We start from the raw sequence: 8,906 nt of genomic DNA on the forward strand, positions 1-8,906 counted from the left end.
CGTCCCTGCGATGGGGCCCCTTGGATATCGTGCCAGTATCTCACAGGCCTTGGACACCGAATCACTCAGGCATTTCTGAGTCGCATCTTTATTTAGCCTGATCTTTATTTTTTGTCTGGCAAATTTAACACAAACCAGTGTGTGGCCTGAATGACACACTAATGAAAGCTAATTCAGTGGCAGGAAAAGGTTTCCCGCTTATTTACATATATGTCAGAGGTTCACAGGGCTGCCAGCTTTGGTCTCCTGGCTGCTGTGACATTTTCAATTCGAGACAAATCTGCACACGCATTTACATGCATGTAAGAGTTTTATTACCTTGTAAATAGTCTGTAGGGTTTGCAAGCTACCGAAATGCCTTTGATGTAACTAAATATAAATTTATAATAGAATAATATAGATTTGCCTACCCCAGGAACAACGGGCGCAGGCGGGAACCAACCCTGGGTGGGAACCAACCCTGTGCGGGAACCAACCCTGGGCGGGAACCAACCCCGGGGGGAACCAACCCTAGGCAGGAACCAACCCTGGCCGGGAACCAACCCTGGCTGGGAACCAACACACCACAGGGCGCACACACTCACACAGCCACACTCACACAAGTACAGGGCCAATTTAGAGACGCCGATCAGCCAACCCTGCACGCCTTTGGACTGTGGGAGGAGACCGGAGCAGCACTGAAACACCTCACTCCAAACGGGCTTCAGTGCAGGTGATATATTAAGGCAGTGTTATGGCGGGGCGTCTGTGATGGGGGGGTGAGAGGTGGTGTTCAGGCTTAATCCAAAGTAGATTAGTGGGTCTCATTAGGAACAGCGACGACCTGCCCTGACAGTGGCAGTGACAACAGCCTGATCCTGAATGTGGAGAAGACCAGGGAGAAGATCATGGACTTCAGGAGGAAACAGCCCAGTCATTCAGCACTCGTCACTGACAACAGTGCTGTGGAGGTGGTAAGCAGCATCAGATTCCTGGGGGTGCAGATAACTGACAGTCTGGACTGGTCACCAAACACAACATCACCGGTTAAACGGGCTCAGCAGCGTTTGTACTTCTTCCTCCGGATGAAGAGAGCTTTCCTCTCCCATCCTCAGCACCTTCTACCGAGGCACCATAGAGAGCGTGCTGACCAGCTGTATCTCCATCTGGTTTGGCAGCTCGAAAGCCTCAGACAGGAAATGGCTGCAGAGTGGTGAGGCCTGCAGAGAGGATCATCGGGACTTCTCTTCCATCCATCCAGGACATTGCGCACAAACACTGTCTCAGCAGAGCCCATGACATCATCAGAGACTCCGCCCACCCCCACCACGGACTGTTCGCCCTTCTGCCCTCTGGGAAGAGGTTTTGCAGCATCAGGACCAGGACAGTCAGATTCTGTAATAGATTTATTCCTCAAGCCATTAGACTCCTGAACTCTCAATACCTCATGGCAGCCCCCCCCCCCCCCCCACACTCCGCCTCTCTCCATCCATCCACACGTCACTTTCAAGAGCTGCTTTTTTTTAAATTGTCTACTGCAATATGTCTGAAACGGCGATGTACACTGGTGTTTGCTGCTATAGTGCTGTTAATATATTTTTATGCATATTCTATGTTAATTCCACTTTATATTTTTTTATACACTCTACTGGGCCGATGATGAGTCAATGCAATGTAATTTTGCTCTGATGTGCGCTAACCAGTGTATGTTCTGAATGACAATGAAGTAGCTATTCTATTCTATTCTATTCTATTCTATTCTATTCTATTCTATGTCTGGATAAGTATGGGCTGGAATACAGAGAGAAGCTGGTGGCCAAAGCAGTGAAGGTCATGAGTGGCAGATGCTCTGGGGTCCAAACAGGAGTTAGAGAGGTTGCCAGATATGCATTTTATGTTCACTGCAGCCCACACTGTTTGCATTTGTCATTGTTGACTGTGTGAAAAATGTCCCTGTAGCTGCATGTTTTCTTCTCTTTGCTAGAAAGACTGTATGTGTTCATGTCAGGCTCATATGTTCACAAGAAATGGCTGGAAGTACAGAAAGAAATGTTCAGTGGAGCCCAGGGGAACTGCAAAGGCTCAGTGAGACTAGATGGACCTGCTGCCGTGCTGCGTGTAGAAACCTTACGGAGAGGCTGAGTGCTGGACTAAGGCTGCCAGGTGAGATTTTAGATGATGCCGATCCCCAGAGAGCTGCAGAAGCCAGAGGACTGCAGTCTCAGATTGACTTGAGTTTTGTAGGGCTCCTTGTAGTGTTCAGAAAGGTGCTCGGTCAAGCAAAGTTTCTGCCAGACGTGCTCCAGTCACCTAAGGCTGATCTTAGCAAAGTAGCCGACCTCACTGACACCCTCAGACAGACCTTTGAAGAACATCGCAGAGAGGACAGCTTTACTGAGCTGTGGGGTACAGTGACTGAAACATGCAGTGATCGCCACATTCCTGCCACCGTCAAACCAAAAAGAACCAAACACACCTCAAGCAGACCACATGATAGTCAGTCACATCTACACCTGGACAGCAAAGACATGTTAACAGCAAAGACGCCTTCAGAAAAGGAGCATTTATTCCCAGCATGGAGTCCATGATGAGGGAGATGGACAGGTGCTTCTCAAACTCCAGCTGTAACATAATGAGCGGCATACAAGCACTAAGCCATCAGACAGCGACTCTTAAAGGAGGAGCTGCTTTTGTTAGTGGCTCAGGCAGGAGGCTCTGATCTGCAAGGCTTGGAAAGTGAGATACAGCAGATATAAAGACTGGAAAGAAACAGAGCAGATAGTAAAGTGAAGCCATGCAGTCTGACAGAGTTAGTGAGGATCCTTTAAGGACGTCTTCTTTGGACTTTATCCTCTGTGTGAGATTGCTGTTGTTTTGCCAGTGAGGACTGCAGGCTGTGAGCGCAGCTTTTCAGCATTGAAACTTGTAAAAAATCACCAGCGATCAGCCGTGGCAGATGAGCGTCTGTGGAATCTAGCTGATCTCAGCACTGAGAACCAGCCTGCAAAAGCACTTAATGTAGATGTTTGTGAAACGTTCTGCTGCTCAGCACAACAACCGTCGCCTTAAGGCGTCTTAAGAAAAATGTGGTCACTGTAAAAGTTAGTGCACCACCTTTTACACGGTGGAGACTGAATACATCATTACTAACGGACTCGGAGTCTCTAGAAGTTATTAAAAAAGATTGGACAACATTTATTGAAACAAATGACCTGCCTGGTATCTCTGCTTACAGACTCTGGGAGACGTCAAAGGCTGTAACTCGAGGTAGAATAATTAGCAGACAAAAAGAAAAAGGAAAAAGCTCTCGAGACAGAACTAGAACAGAAAATTAAAACTTTGGAATCAGCACATGTTTCCTCCCAAGAAAAACACCTTCTCAGTGAGCTGAGAAAATGTAAAATAGAATTAAGTAAAAAAAGAATTAAGAGACAAAAACCTCTTTCTGTCACAGGTATGTGCTCCATGACATGATCGATATGGACTCCACTCTCCCTTTCCAGTGTGTCACTCTCCCTTTCCAGTGTGTCACTCTCCCTTTCCAGTGTGTCACTCTCCCTTTCCAGTGTGTCACTCTCCCTTTCCAGTGTGTCACTCTCCCTCGTGTTTTCGGATCCAAGTGGAGCTTGTGGTTACACACCAGCTGCCACCAGTTGTTATCCTGCAACATGAATGATTCTGTATTTGAATCTCTTCATCCTCAATCTGAGTCTGAGTTCTTCGAGGAAAGTCATCAAGTGGTCAAGAACCTATGAAGGAGATCAGGAGCTTGTGGTCTGTGGTCTGGTGTGACGTCCAATCCCAAGAGACATATGATCATTCACTTACAGGCCCGTGTCACACCAAGGGCCTCTTTTTTTGATCAGTGCGTATCGGGTTTCACTGGGAGTCAGACTCCTACACAGACATGTACATCACTGGTCTGTATTCTCCATCTGGCTGCCTCTGCATTAGCCCTCCTCCAAGGCTGTATGACGATGCATCTGCTGACACAGGAGTTTCTCTCTTTTGATCAGTGCGTATCGGGTTTCACTGGGAGTCAGACTCCTACATAGACATATACATCACTGGTCTGTATTCTCCATCTGGCTGCCTCTGCATTAGCCCTCCTCCAAGGCTGTATGACGATGCATCTGCTGACACAGGAGTTTCTCTCTTTTGATCAGTGCGTATCGGGTTTCACTGGGAGTCAGACTCCTACACAGACATGTACATCACTGGTCTGTATTCTCCATCTGGCTGCCTCTGCATTAGCCCTCCTCCAAGGCTGTATGACGATGCATCTGCTGACACAGGAGTTTCTCTCTTTTGATCAGTGTGTATCGGGTTTCACTGGGAGTCAGACTCCTACACAGACATGTACATCACTGGTCTGTATTCTCCATCTGGCTGGGGGCAGCCAGGGAGAAAACCTGCCAATGTAGGTCACCATCCCCACGATGCATGTCACTCCTTCAGTACTGCACCCCGATCTCTCCGATCCTCCAGCACTGCTAGACTGGTCCCACCACCCCTCAAGGCACAAGGACGACACACATCTCGGCTCTTCTCTGTCCTGGCGCCTAGTTGGTGGAATGAACTCCCCCTTGATGTCCGAACAGCAGAAACCTTGGCTGTCTTCAAGCGACAACTCAAAACTTTCCTTTTTCAGAAATACCTGAAGTAGTACTCTGTATTCTTACTCAGCTCTTTTCCGTGTGTGTGTGTGTATGTGTACAAAAAAAAAATAATAATTGTTGCACTTTCTCAACAGTGTTCAGATAGATGGTATTCATAGCCTGGGTCCTTATTGAGCTAGTGTCGGAAAAATTCATCGCAGCGTCTTAAAGCACTTATGTAAGTCGCTCTGGCTAAGGGCGTCTGCCAAATACTGTAAATGTAAATGTCTCTGAAAACTATTTCTGTTCCTCAGACAAAACCAGCGTGTCATTGCTTTTCTCCCCAGTCATGTACATCAGCGAGTTGAATGGTCTTCCTCAGTCTTTTCAGAGAATCCTGAAGCTCCTCGAAATCACTCAAAGCATCGTAGGCACTAAGTCCAGCTGCTTGGCCTGTCAAAATTGAAGCTTCCTGGAGGTTCTACTGAAAATATCTGCTCCACCTCTCATGTTATTTTCTTTGCTCCCCTCTTGGAAACGCATCTGTAAGCTGGCCAGCTCCCTCACTTACTGTAGCAGGCCCTAGTATTGCCAGATCCTCTGTATTTCCTCTGACCTTCAAACTAATGTTGGTTTTCTACTCACGGGCTCCTGCTGCCGATCTTCTGACCCCATGTATAATATTCTGCTGTGAATCTTAGAATTTCCAACAGACCACGACCACAGATGCATTCAGACTCAGCCTTTTACTTCTGTATCCTCTCCTTTTCCTTTATCTCCCCTTACCCAATGCTTTAGTGCCCCCTAGTGTCCTGACATGGTTCTGTTATAATACTTGGTGGTTGTTATAATCAAACCCAACCCCCCGGCCGGCAACAAAATAATTCAGCCCTGTCATTTTTATGTCTTTTGTAAATATAAAACTTACCAAAGAATAGTGTCAGAATGACAGGATGCACCTGTATGTATTTCCTACTGTCTCATTGAGCTGAAAGAATCACCCACATAATATGAGGACATAATTTATTGGAAACCAGCTGAAAACTGTCAACACCAACCTCTATGGCAGGTACCTTTACAGAAATGCAACATGAAAAATCCAAAAATACCCATATAACATATTGCTGATCCCAAAACTCTCAACCTCCCACAGTCTCTCGACCTCCACAGACTAAAAATGATGTCACGTTATTCTACTAATAAGTGCTGGCAAGTTTCAGGACTGGAACCACTAATATTAGACAGACGTACAGTATATTGGCTATCAATCGAATTTTCAGATGCAGAACTTTGGGGACACAAGCAAAAAGTTACTCATTGATGCCTTTAGTGTAACTTAGGTACAAAAAAATCCATCTGCTCAATTTTTGCTCCACTTCTCTTTTCCCGCAAGTTGGCGCTGGGGCTTGTGGTCAACCAATTAGCAAAGTTTATCACTATAAGCCCCACCCAGTAGCTCTTGGTTGAGTGAAAAGTACATCTTCTGGAGTAGGAACTAGAACAAAATTCAGGAACAACCTCTTAGGACCTACAATCGGGCTAAGTTCCTGAGGTGAGAATATGATAGAGGTTCCAGGTTCCTGAAAAAAGGTTCTGGTTCTTGAAAATGTTTTCTCTGTCACCTTGCATGCACCAAATTTGACAACATGCTGAGGGTTTGCTTCACTTCCTAAGAACAGAAGGCAGCGCAGACAAGTGTCCATGTTTTATACAGTCGATGGGTCAAAGTATATTCACAGACAAAAGAGGCTCAGACTGAAACATAACAGAACAGAGTTATAACTTTCTGTTTAAATTTCTCAAAGCAAAAGAAAGCTTAATTTATCATTAAATTTTGGAAATATACAGTAACATTCTAAATGTCCCAGACTGTTTAATATATCGATCACTTTAAATTTGTATTTCTGATGCACGTCATACCCAGGGTGAACCCCTGCCCTGTGCTGGCTGGGATGGGCCCAGGCTCCCCTGCAACAATGACCCGCATGTGGATGGATGGACACTGTATGTACATTAGTCAGCCACATATGCTGTATGGCTTTGTTTTCCGGACAGTCTGGGCTACTCAGATATGTCATAATTTGATGTGTAAATGCTGACAGTCTTGATATCCTTATCAGGAAAAACTACTTGTGCATATAGATATTTCTCAATTTTTAGTCTCATCTAATATAAAAATTGGGCAATAAAAAGCCTATTTTAGTTTATGGTCCACTGGATAAACACAGACATTACAGACGGTTTTAGAATCTAATGCTGAATGTTGTTTGCTATCATTTTTCTGCCTGCATATGCTGTGATTGGTGCAGTGAAATTTGAGAATGTGTTTGTGGTCAGTATCATAGCCTCAGACGACAAACCAGTGCTGTAGCGTGTCACTGTGTTTACATGTGGGAGGGGTTCCAGTTACATAATGAGCTCATTCTAATTCAACTGTTTTGACGGAGCTCGACATACCTATACAACTTTTTTTGAATACAAAATGCAAAAATATGAAGCAATTATCTTCTTAATAAACAGCATATTGCATTTTTTGAGTGAATTTCCATTCCTTAATTTATAGGCTTATAATAAATACATATATTTCCCCCTATAATGCTAGTGAGTGGATCATTGCAAAAATGGAAAGCCGCTCACCTGGCTGAGTGTTTTATCAGAGTAACGAAACACCTTAACCTGTTAATATAATGAAAAGAAAACAATATAATTCATAAAATTAGGGCAAACATGCCATTTTTCTTCAAAAGTCCATGAAACATTGAAAATTGTTTTACTCTGTCGTTGGTATGTATAAAAAGTCGCTAATCTGTTTAGAATAAATGTTTGTTTCCAGTAAAATTCTCTGGCTTCTTTTCCGAAAAGTGGCTCTTCTTAATTCGGTTGCCGACCCCTGAGCCAGACTGACATCCACTGAGCTGGACAGAAGCATCTGTCGTGAAATTGCTAAGTGTGGCTGCATGTCTAAGCTTTTCTGTCAGTGTTCAGGTAAACAAACTATGTATAGAAATGAGGTTTTCCTTTGGATAAGCAGACAGATGAAATATCTGTGTTCAGTAATAAAACGAGTTGAATAAGTACCTCTGACTGTCAGTCTCTTTCCCATGCGCTCATGCTTTGTGTGGCTCTGCACTGCCATCTGCTGACAGAATAAAGTAGCTGCACCCAAGACATGCTAAAGACATGCTGGAGAATTTCCACAGCAATAGGTATGTTCGTGTTCATTATAACCACATTCACGGTGCCTCCTGCTGACAGGCTTGATCGTAGCACATTGCTATGAGTCTTCAGTCAAACTGACACAAATCTATAACATTCATGGTAACTGATATCGTGTTTCTCTCCCAAAGCACCTTCTGAAGTAAGAATTGTGCCCTGAAACACACAGGTGTCCTCTTCACACATGCTGATGAGCTTAAAGAAAACCAAACCATTGAGGAATATGTGAAGGAGAACAAGGATCTGAAGGAACTTGTTGATAAGTGTGGAGGCTGAGTCCATGTCATTCACTCTAAGCACTGGAACAGAAAAGATAAAAATGCTCAGTCTGCAGATCATGGAACAACTACAGCAAGTAATGATAGAGAGGAGAGAAGCTGGGGAATCACAGGCTGTTCAGACACTGGAGGAAATGAAGAACCGGCTGTTAGAACAAAGATCATCACACCTGATCAGGAACCAGGCGAGAGTCAGGAAGACCTTCAAGCTCTGATGGAAACCTGGATGAATCAGAGTGCAGGAGTAACAGCCTTCAGATTAAACAGCTGCTGACAGCTATAGAGAACATGGTGACAAACAATGGCAGCAGTCATTACGGAAATAAATCACTGCAGGTCATAGCAGAAATGGAGGTGAAAACGACAAAAGAAGAGATGGAGGAGAGAGGAGAGGAAGCAGGGGAGTCTGAGATCAGGAGAAGAGCAAGAGAGAGAGTGAGCTGGGGCATTAGGGGCAGCAGGAGCTGCAGAAGCTGGGGCAGTTGAGCATTAGAGGCAGGAGCAGTAGTAGGAATAGTGGGTGTAACTGCGGGGGGGTTTGGCTGCAGCAGGAGCCATAAGAGGGGGGGGGGGGCTGAAAGAGGCAGAGCTGCAGCCAGAGCAGACAGTGCAGGAGACACTGCAAACAATGCAGCTGAAGCTGTGGCAGAGATGGCAGGAAAAACTGCGAAAGAAACTGGGGAATCGGGGCAGAGACTGAGAACAGCAAAGGAAACACCTTATAAAACACTGTAGTAGGTCACATGCAGGGAAGCAGCCGCCTGAGTCATAGATGCAAGTAAATAGCTGCTGCATTAATTATATGCAAGGAAAGAGCCGCTTCATTGGTTAAGCT

This window comes from Brienomyrus brachyistius, unplaced genomic scaffold, assembly GCF_023856365.1.
Source record: "Brienomyrus brachyistius isolate T26 unplaced genomic scaffold, BBRACH_0.4 scaffold33, whole genome shotgun sequence".
NCBI classification, from domain to species: domain Eukaryota; kingdom Metazoa; phylum Chordata; class Actinopteri; order Osteoglossiformes; family Mormyridae; genus Brienomyrus; species Brienomyrus brachyistius.